This window comes from Fopius arisanus, unplaced genomic scaffold (genome assembly GCF_000806365.1).
Source record: "Fopius arisanus strain USDA-PBARC FA_bdor unplaced genomic scaffold, ASM80636v1 scaffold00053, whole genome shotgun sequence".
NCBI lineage: Eukaryota > Metazoa > Arthropoda > Insecta > Hymenoptera > Braconidae > Fopius > Fopius arisanus.
This window is the reverse complement of record NW_011887792.1, coordinates 635,808-645,753: the sequence shown is the minus strand read 5'-3', so window position 1 is coordinate 645,753 and position 9,946 is coordinate 635,808.

Sequence of the window (9,946 nt, the reverse complement as noted above, 5' to 3'; positions counted from 1 at the left end):
TGACATGGTTTTCCAAATTTCGGGTTTCTCTCATAATATCCAGAAATAAACCCCAAGCTCCCATTTGTTTTTTTCTTACGAAAAATCGAAGCTACGCCAAATCGCAAGAATACAGAAATTCAATCACTTCGAAAAATTTTCTGTTGTAACCCTCGGAATTAAAAAAAAGAAACTGGTAGTTTCATGAGAAATTCCCGCAAAAAATCATCCGTTTCTCCATTAATTTGAAAAAAAAAGCAAAAAGTGGTTCTGATTCACGGGAAATTTACTTAATTAAATTGAGATTCGGTCCTACCCCACATAATGGGGTATTATATAGATTGATTTATCAGAATGTCCACATGACGGATCAAATGGATTGTACAAACCCACTTAACGAATGAATGACAATCAACAATGAATAGACGATTAATAATCAAAGTGAGGTGGAACATAACATGTTTCGTGGGTTGGTGAGGGATTGGCAAGGGGTTGGAAAGGGGTTGGTGGAGATATGGTAGGAGAGTTGACCCGTTGGCAGCGTATGAGGTGACACTATCGATACAAACGATCCGTCAAACGATATGATCGATGAGACGTGTTGTGTTTGTAACCCACCTTGTAGCTAATGGGTATAGGCTAGTGTGAGAAGACGCCCTTCTACACACATGAATGTCGGGGGGATGACATTCGGCTGGTGGTTGGCACTTGCTCGGTTACCACTGCCTCAACCTCACGATATGCTAACGCCCTCGATCGTTACGATGACGTTTTCCACACCGAGATTACGCACGCCTCTTCTCTAATATAACCTCAACTCCGTGTGTATGTTACAGTTATGCTAACGAGGGGGTTAAAGATGATAGGGTGGTTTTTTTCCCCTCCCCAGATTTTCCCATGTATGCAATATCGCGGTTACCGCAACGAGAGAAATATTCTGGGAGAATTATTCAGCTCACTATTCGTTTACTTGAAAAATTCAGAGTCATTAAAAATTGGGAGAAATTTATTTCGTAATTGCCAATTTGATGGTTAATATGATAATTAGTAGAGGTTTTTCGATCAGGGGACCATCCGAAATTCTATAAATTAGAGATAAATACTCGGTATGGAAAATCATTCTATTGGTGTAATTGTCGGTAATATTTCATGCAATATTAATGTTACGGTTTTACTCGGTAGTAATAATTAAAAAGGATTCCCGTTAATCAAGTGATTATCAGTTGGCTTGCCGATATTCTTCAATGAGGATTAACAGAGAGTCAATAATTACATATCAAATAGGAATAAATATTATAGAACGAATTATTGATGTCAATCCATATAAAAACAAAATATATAGAACATACACTTTTTATATTTTTCAACATTGAACTAGCCAATTTAATATATTTACAAACATTTTTCCCACGCGTGGGAGTAATTAACGAGTTAGATAATCTTTTTAGAAAGAAATTGGTTTCCAAGAATTTACATTCATTCATCCTCGCTTGACAATCAGGTAAATGGATTTCGAGTGAACTTTAATTCGCGTAAAACATTTACAATATCTGCCTCCGTAAACAATTGCACACCTCACTTTTTCCATTATTTCAACGTTGTACAGTTGCTCAAGGTTGCCGTGTCGTAACTCAGCTCTTTAATTACGTCGTTTGACTGCGGCTTCTTCTCCGACGTTTTTTTTAGTGAAGACGGTCATGGTCAGGCTCATTTTATTTTCTCGTGTCATTGAGCGATTCAATCTTAATTAGCCCGGGGATTAGGTGCTTGTACTTGAACCTTATCCACTCCCATCCGGAAATATATGTAAACAAATCGTCAAGGCCGAACGACTATCGTATCATTTCGTCATTCACAAGTATTTACTCTGTAAAATATTCAAGCTGGTGTCTTCAATTCATTACATAACATACGCGGACTTATATGTGATAGAATATCAATCAGGAAAATATATCTCAAGGCATCGATGAACTATATTTCTTCAAGTATATCACATATATATTTCATCTATATGATTCATAATCGCTATAATATTATTTGCGATTTATAATATTCACATAAAATAACTTGAACGGTTAAATGCATTTTCAAGGCGTTAAATCAAATTTCTTGAGCGCAATTCGCGTTAAAATATTTCTGTCCGGGGAGTTAAAGAAATTCGTTATCAGTCGCCTCGTGATTATCTACTTCACCTGAATATACTGACACACAACCAACGAGACAATCACTGAGATAGCCCCACCACGAGTTGTCCTCACAGGGTCACGGGGTACATACATATCATACCAAAACATACAAAGAGATACAGCAGTGGCAGTAGCCGCTGGTGGTAGTGCAACCGAAAAGCTAATTACTTTGTACGTCGCCGAGGAATGGTACCGCTCATACAAACAGCTGTACCTACCTCCCCCATCCTCCTCCATTCACCCCCGCCCTCTCCACCCTTCACCCTTCAGCGACTCAATCGATATGATATATCAACGATAAATACCCTACCCCCTTTTACGTGAATAAATAACAACCACCCACCACCCACTTCTGAATCCATTCGTAACTTTTATGACATTTTTGTTTATTAACTTTTTTATGACAAAAAAACAGAGAATTAATAGTTATTGGGGTATTAACTGCAGATGACGAGAGGTAATATCTTTTATCTACTGTCATCAAATGTTATTTTAATAACCACGCGAGTAGCTACAACGGGAAAATAGGTAGTATTGTTTGTTTGCATGAAATATGATATATTTCGCGCAGATGGTACGAATATATGGGGTATGGATAATATTTTTTTAATCGAATGCGAACAGAAGGAAGTTAACGTAACATAACGTAACGGGCGCCAAGTAACATCATCAGCAATATGTTTCGTAGTAATTCCCCGGATTAAGCAATCCCTTCCTAGCATATTTATCCATTTGAGAACATGTCTTTCGTACTCCATATGATACTCAGGAAAAAAATAAAAAGAGAGGATAACCCGATAGCAATGAAATTTAATAATCGCCGGGAGGCAGACACAAACTCGGTATATCCCCCGCATCTCTATACAGCTTTATAAAAGACCGTTCGGTACACACGGTTAGATGAGTTTTTCAGTGGCATTCTACCTCCTTCCTCCATTTTTTTTCCACTCTTTTTTTTTTCGTGTATAGACTACCTGTGTTGCCATTTATTGCCGAGCTCAGGGGCAATTTCGACGAGTTCACCCGTCGCTAACTTTTCGCTCAGTCTCACCCGCACCCCACGGTCTCGTGAGTTTTTTTCTCGTTGAGTCTAGTTTGCCGAGCTCATCCCAGCATTCACCCAACTATGGCAATCCTCGGCTGTCACTGGGCTAAAGACCTCACCAGTACAAAGAGGGGCTTTCACGCAACACGATTTATCACGTGAATGCCTGCCACTGTATAACCGACATTGACCCCCTCGTCACCCCCCCTCTCACATTTGCTGTTGGTATTGCCGACAAGGAGATAGTTTTCTTTCGGGATGTATAGAATATGCACTGGTCATTCCCATTTGCACAGTCAAGACCTTTTGCACACTCATCGAACATTCATTTCTCGTATTAATATCAGCGGAATCAATGAGAGAATAACTTTTTGCAAAAACAAACAAGGATTTGAAGATTTCAAATTGTTCGGTCAGTTGTTAGTTCAATGGCTCATCAAAAAATAATCCATCCTTTTACGAACCTTTTCTTTGTTCTCATGCTTTGTTAGCTTTTCGATCAATCGGTGGTATTTATCTCGATTCTCCGAGTTACTTTAAGTCTTTTGATGAAAGATCGAGAGGAAATGACAGATCGATTATTTCTGGGGTGAAGGGCTTTTATTTGTGGATGATATCGATAGATTTGGGGGTTGGGGTTGGGGGGGGGGGAGGAAGGAGGGGAATTTATGAGGGGTGGGACGAAGGTTTCGATAACAGAAGGGAGAATTTTTTATGGTGCCTTGGGAGTGTATCAAAGATAAGAAAGAGCTAACTTAACTCTTCACGATTTTTTGATAGATAAATTTTTAAATTCTCATATTTTCTCTCTACAGCACTCGCGTGCAATCAATCATGGAGAATATAAATTTAATGGTAACTACAGTCAATCACTTGCAAACAGGAAGCAATTAATTATAGAATTCATAAAATCGAAATATAAAGGGTATTCTCCATTCCTCATCGATTTCTTTTGGAGTGAAATGGGATAATGAAACAAATATCCGATGAATCGTATCGTTTCTCCGGGAATGATGAGAAAAAAACCATAAAAGTTCTTTTTTTTAGGAGAAAAACTTTTATTAACTTCTCAGATATCGATTTACGGTTCAATTGACTTCGGAGTGACCGATATTTCCTCGAACTCGAGTTTTTCATTCTATTTTTATTAGTTTTTGGTGAATAGCCGAAGGAATAAATGTAACAACGCGCGTTTCTATTGTACTGAATTCAAAAATAATTGGTTATGGAGTTGAAAATCCAAGTTTGTTAACAATTCCGGGGGAATTTCAATTACTCGTGCATTGGATATAGAATTATTGAATTTTCGTGATGCAGCGACTGCGAATGGGGAATTGAATATATTGAAATGTAATATTCGTTTGAGGGCCTGTGAAAAACTATTGCACATTGCATTGTGGTGAATTGAATCAGTTTTTATTTCTGTTGAATGAGTTGGAGAGAGGGTGAAAAAATTTGGTGATGGAGATAACAATGGGTATTTCTATTATGCCGTCATCAGAATAACGGCTGAGCGAACGAGTTTGCGGAAAGTTTTGTTTACGATGGCTGTGAAATTTCGATTGCTCAGATGTACACACAATGGCCGAACTAGTCGAGTTGTTTCAATGTTAAACTATATTAGGTATGCTACTGCCAACGTAAATAAATTGAAAGTTTAATTTGTTGCAAACTCCAGGGGATTTTGAATTGACTCGGCTATTTCGGTGCAATTAAGTAATAGAAACCCGTGTTTCGGCGAGTGATTGCGAGTTTAACCCTGTAACCTGCAAAATTTTCCAATATGCATTACTGTTGAAAATTACAACGAAAATTAGGTACTTTGTATTGGGAATTTCTCTCCGTGTATTTGTATTTTTTAAAAATAGTCCTGATAGGTGACAACAACCGTGCATTAAATTCACCGAATTTTTTGTCTCTCAATTAATTAATCAATTTTCCATAACGTCTCTCGTTTCAATTATCGCCCGTCAGATTTCATTTTTCCGTTGACATCATCGGTATTTAATTCAGAACCGTCGGCTGGTGACATACGGCGAAGAAAATAGATATATAAATGTGGCAATGTTCACTGGTATCATTCCAGTTCATCGAATCCGATCCGGATGGAATCGCGTGGATGCTCCATACATGGGGAAAAAAGTAGATGGGCGGGTGGGTGGTGGGGTTCTCCACCCTATCTGAACTATTTCGTTGAGAAATCGATATTTGCTCATGGCTATTATTTCACACGAGTCGAATGCACTCTGCCACCAGGTTTTCTGTATTTAATGGGCATACCTATTCCAACGACCCAATTTTTTTTTAATATCAAATAATATATGGGAATAGATCGGATTTTTAATACAAGAGTGTGATTTCAATCTTCACACGTTGCACCGAATTTTCGAGGTTTTTTTTCTCTCTCTGTGCCCGGGAAATAGTAATTAGAGGAGAATAATACATTTTTTATTATTATTTTTCAATTGTTGCAGTCTATTTTTTAATACGGATAATTTTCGATTTTTAGTCGGTGGGAAAAAGTTAATTGGAGTAATAAATTTGATTTTTAATACACTTTGAATTTTTTGGACGTGGTAAAATTAACTGGAGAAGAACAATTGATTTAAAATTATTCCAAATATCGAATATCCCTTTCACATATTTCGCTAAGAGAATTCAATATATTCGCACATTTTTTTTACTCGTATGAGCACAACCAGTTGAATTTGAAATATAATTAAATATTTATACCTCTGAGTCTCATTTCGTCATGTACGTTAATCATTCTAGTATGAAATAAATAAAATCAGTAACTAGCCGTTGATTGGCAAATCTCGGTAAAATATTGTATAATTCTCAAAAACAAATATTGAACATTCGACCTGATTAAATTTCAAAATTGTTACCAAGTAAATATAGATACAGATTATTGTACAAACTAGAAATTCCCAACTGTTTACACAGTGCAAATCATAATGCCCCCAGCTGAATGGAGAGAGATGGATTCATGGAATTCAGTTTCGGGGTGGATATAACTATCCGTGGGTTGTCTATAACAAACTCTAGGCAAATGGGATCCAAAGAGTGAGATTCGGGGATGGTTGGGGGATAACCGCAGAGAGGAGACATTGATAAACCCATACCGACTGGTATATCTATCAGGATCACATGCACTTGCGAGTGGATTTGGAATTGTATTAACCACCAAGTACACGAAACCTCCGAATGTGTAAACTGGTTGTGACGGGTTTTGACGGAATATTGTTTCAACGGCAAGTGCGGGTCCTCGTGGATATACCGGTAGATATAGAGGATAAATATTGACGGATTAATTGGGATTAGACTCTTGGTGATCATTCAAAAATCCAGCGCTAGTCAGACAACTGTTTTATTTTTTTTATTTACCAGAGTGAAAGACGCGTCGTGTAATTATAAAAATTACAGTACTTCACCCCAACTCTTAAAACCCTCAAAATTGGAAATCCGTTGGATAAAAATCAAGACAATACGTTAAACTGGAGTGAAAATACCTTCAGTCAAGGTTAATACCCCCGATAATACTATTTCTCACCCCCCATGAATCGCATAAAAGCTTTCATTCCCTTTCTCTCAGTATCACAAAGGCTTCCGGTGTATTTCGATCAGGCAAATCAATTCAAGTCGCACGCAATGCCCGCGGGGAAGAAAGCTCAAAGAAATAAATGAAAAGAATGGAGGGAGAAGGGAAAAACAAAAATCGAGGGGGTGAGAGGTGGTGGTGAAAAAAAAAATGCATAAAGAAAGAATGATGGGATGTCTTTCAGCCGTGAAAGCCGGAGAGCGACGTCGAGCCACTGGCTAAAATCGATCCATGCATATGGAGTGAAAAATAAAATGAAAAAAAAAAAAAAGAAAACTGAGGGGATGGAAAAAATTACAAAAAACGAGAGGAAAAAATGCAGTCTGGGGGGTGGGGGTGAGGATCGATGTTCGGGGTCTATCGCATCATCTTTGTCGTTGAGTTAAAACATATTTCCTTGTGTGTTGGGTGAAAAAAGAAAATGTTGCATGCGAGGTGAGCATTATAAATGTTCGGTTAATACTTTTTGCGGTTGATGCTTATTTTTGTCTTTTTCTCTCTTTTTTTTGGACTATTTTTCAACTTTCTCGGCATTTTTTTTCTCGTGTTCCTTATACGTGAATCATGATCGCGTGAGATTGGTTTAAAAGCTGAGTATTTATGCTGCATTATTCACTATTAAACACCTTGAGATGTTTTTAATTGTGAGTGGTTACAAAATGGAAAATTCCCGGTTGAGGGCATGATTGGGTAGTGGTCATTTGCTTGAATTATTCGGGGATTAATCCCGGGAAATCATTCATATTCTCTTTGTAGACTTAGAAGATCATCGGGACGTGGTTATGGTTTTGTGGAGTGGAGTTGATTGATTTTTGTCTCTTGATGATTTTTTAATGAGAATTAATTCTACTGGAGGGAGAACATTTTTCGGTGTTCGAAGAACATTTTTTACTGCACTAAACAGTATTTTTATTCAACGTATTCAATGAATCGAATATTTTTCATGCGTTATTGAGGGTAAATTGTCTATCTCCCCAGCTTTCACGGAGGCGTATACGATTGGATTTTTTTGCGGTAGCGAAATGGTTTTTTTGACAATCGCGAGGCCATTTGGTACGTGATATCGGGGGCCAGAGTTGGCCGTCATCCCCCCACAATCCCGGTGTTATCGTGATCTTAACGATTCTTTTTTACGATCCCTGACGACACGAAACGCGACGCGCGAAAATGGATAAAAGAGGTGGGAGGGAAAGAGGAGTGGAAAATTATGGAGTGGGAGGGGGAGGGAGGGGGGGGGGGTAAAAACGTGGGCTTACATAATCCATTGTTACGGTGGTGCTCGGGATTGGTAATCACTCGATCACATATTCACAAATAAGGTGAACATTGCTTGTCCGCATAACTATGCAAATATGCTATCGACTTTTTTTCCGGGGATTTATCTCGTTTTTCTTGGGTTTTTCCGGGGCTTTGGGGTTTAATCAAAATTTGTGGCGGATTATCATAATGGTAGTGACACGCGAAATGAAATTTCTCGAGATTTTCAGTTGAAAATTAGATTTTTTTTAATTAAAAAAATGAAATGGAATGAATTACTCGGTTATTTTAATACGCTCGGGGAAATTTGGTGGGAGTTTATGACCACTGGGAAGTTATTTAAGTGAATATTTATTCTGGGGAATTCGATGTAAAGAGAAGGAAAATTCAAGTGTTGCTGAATTTTTTGGGGAAATTTTCGATGGGCATTAAAATTTTTACCGAAATTCCCAGCGATTTTACTGGGAATCTCTGTACATTTAAGTTTAATAGAAGTAGAATTTTTCATACGCCAGTTTATAAATTTCGAATGCTCAAATAATGCGTAAGAGTAGAACGAATGGAAAGCCGCAGTTTAATTTGACAACTCGTAGTTTGAAACAATTAAAAACCTCAATTACACCACTAATTTTCCCCAGTAAAAACGTAGAAAGTTCGTTACCTGTTTTTATTCAAATTCAAAGTCGTAAATAGAGTGTAATTGTTCCGAGAATCACATCCTATCATCAAACTCTTCACAATCGGCGAGATGAAAAAAATTTTCAAGTTGATGATTGCGGAGAAGGGGTGAGCGGATTTTCCAGTTGGCTCCTCCCCTTTTTTCATGATAAAATATCCAACTCTTTGCGAAAACGAGCCGATATAAAATCCTTGATAGCAGTTTCACTTCTCTTTCTATATACCCCTTTCCCTTCCATGTATAATGCATGAGTTTTCAACGACTTGATCAGGCAAAAATGGAATAAGAGAATGGGCAAAAAAGGGGTTAAAAGAAAAATGTAGAATTGTGAAAAAAAAAAGATTAGAAGAAAGGAGCACGGTTGAATCGAGTGCTTTTATCCAGATGTTGCGCACAAGCGAATATACATCAAAAAGCCGGAAGGCACAAAACGATGCAACCGTGGATGTAGTGCACCGGACCCACCGTATCTTTGCACTTTTTTACTGTTATTTATGGGCAGGGGGGAGGGGGTGGTATATGAAAAAAAAAGACTGTAAAAATGGGAGGATTTATATTGGGGTTTCGGAGTGATGAAAATTTGGGAGAGGCAGTTTGTAATTTTTTCCACTGTTTCTACTCTACTAATTTTTCACTGTGTAATTTGTTTTAGTTTTTTTTTTTTCTCGTCAAAAATGAAAGCTTTGTAAACGGCAAATCCCGCGATTCTTCAATTTCTCGGGGGAATTATTTTGAAACTGGGTGTGCCACTGACGAATAAGAATACATTCCGGAATTTATTGCAGGCTGTTTTGATTAGTTGATGGTTGATGTATTAAAATGGTTCTGAACGAAATGGAAGAAATTGAGATGCTCTTGGAATTTTTTCACCTCGTCTTATGGCGATGGTTAATTATACGATATTACGCGGTAAATGGGGGTATTCGCATGCTCGAGGGATACACAAGAAAAATTCCGGAAAATACTCTACTCATTGAAGTGGAAAAGTCTCTATAGTCCTTTTTCTTCTCTCTATTATTTTTTTCTTTTTGCCACTGTCAATTTACGGAAAGTAACGAATTACCGTTTTTTAATTCTATTTTCACGAAGAGAAGGTGTAGCGTTGTGCAATCCGCTTAGCGTTTTCACTAGAATACTCGGCTGATGACGGCCCTCTGTACACGTAATAACCAGGGGAAAGCAGAAATAAACGGGGTTGA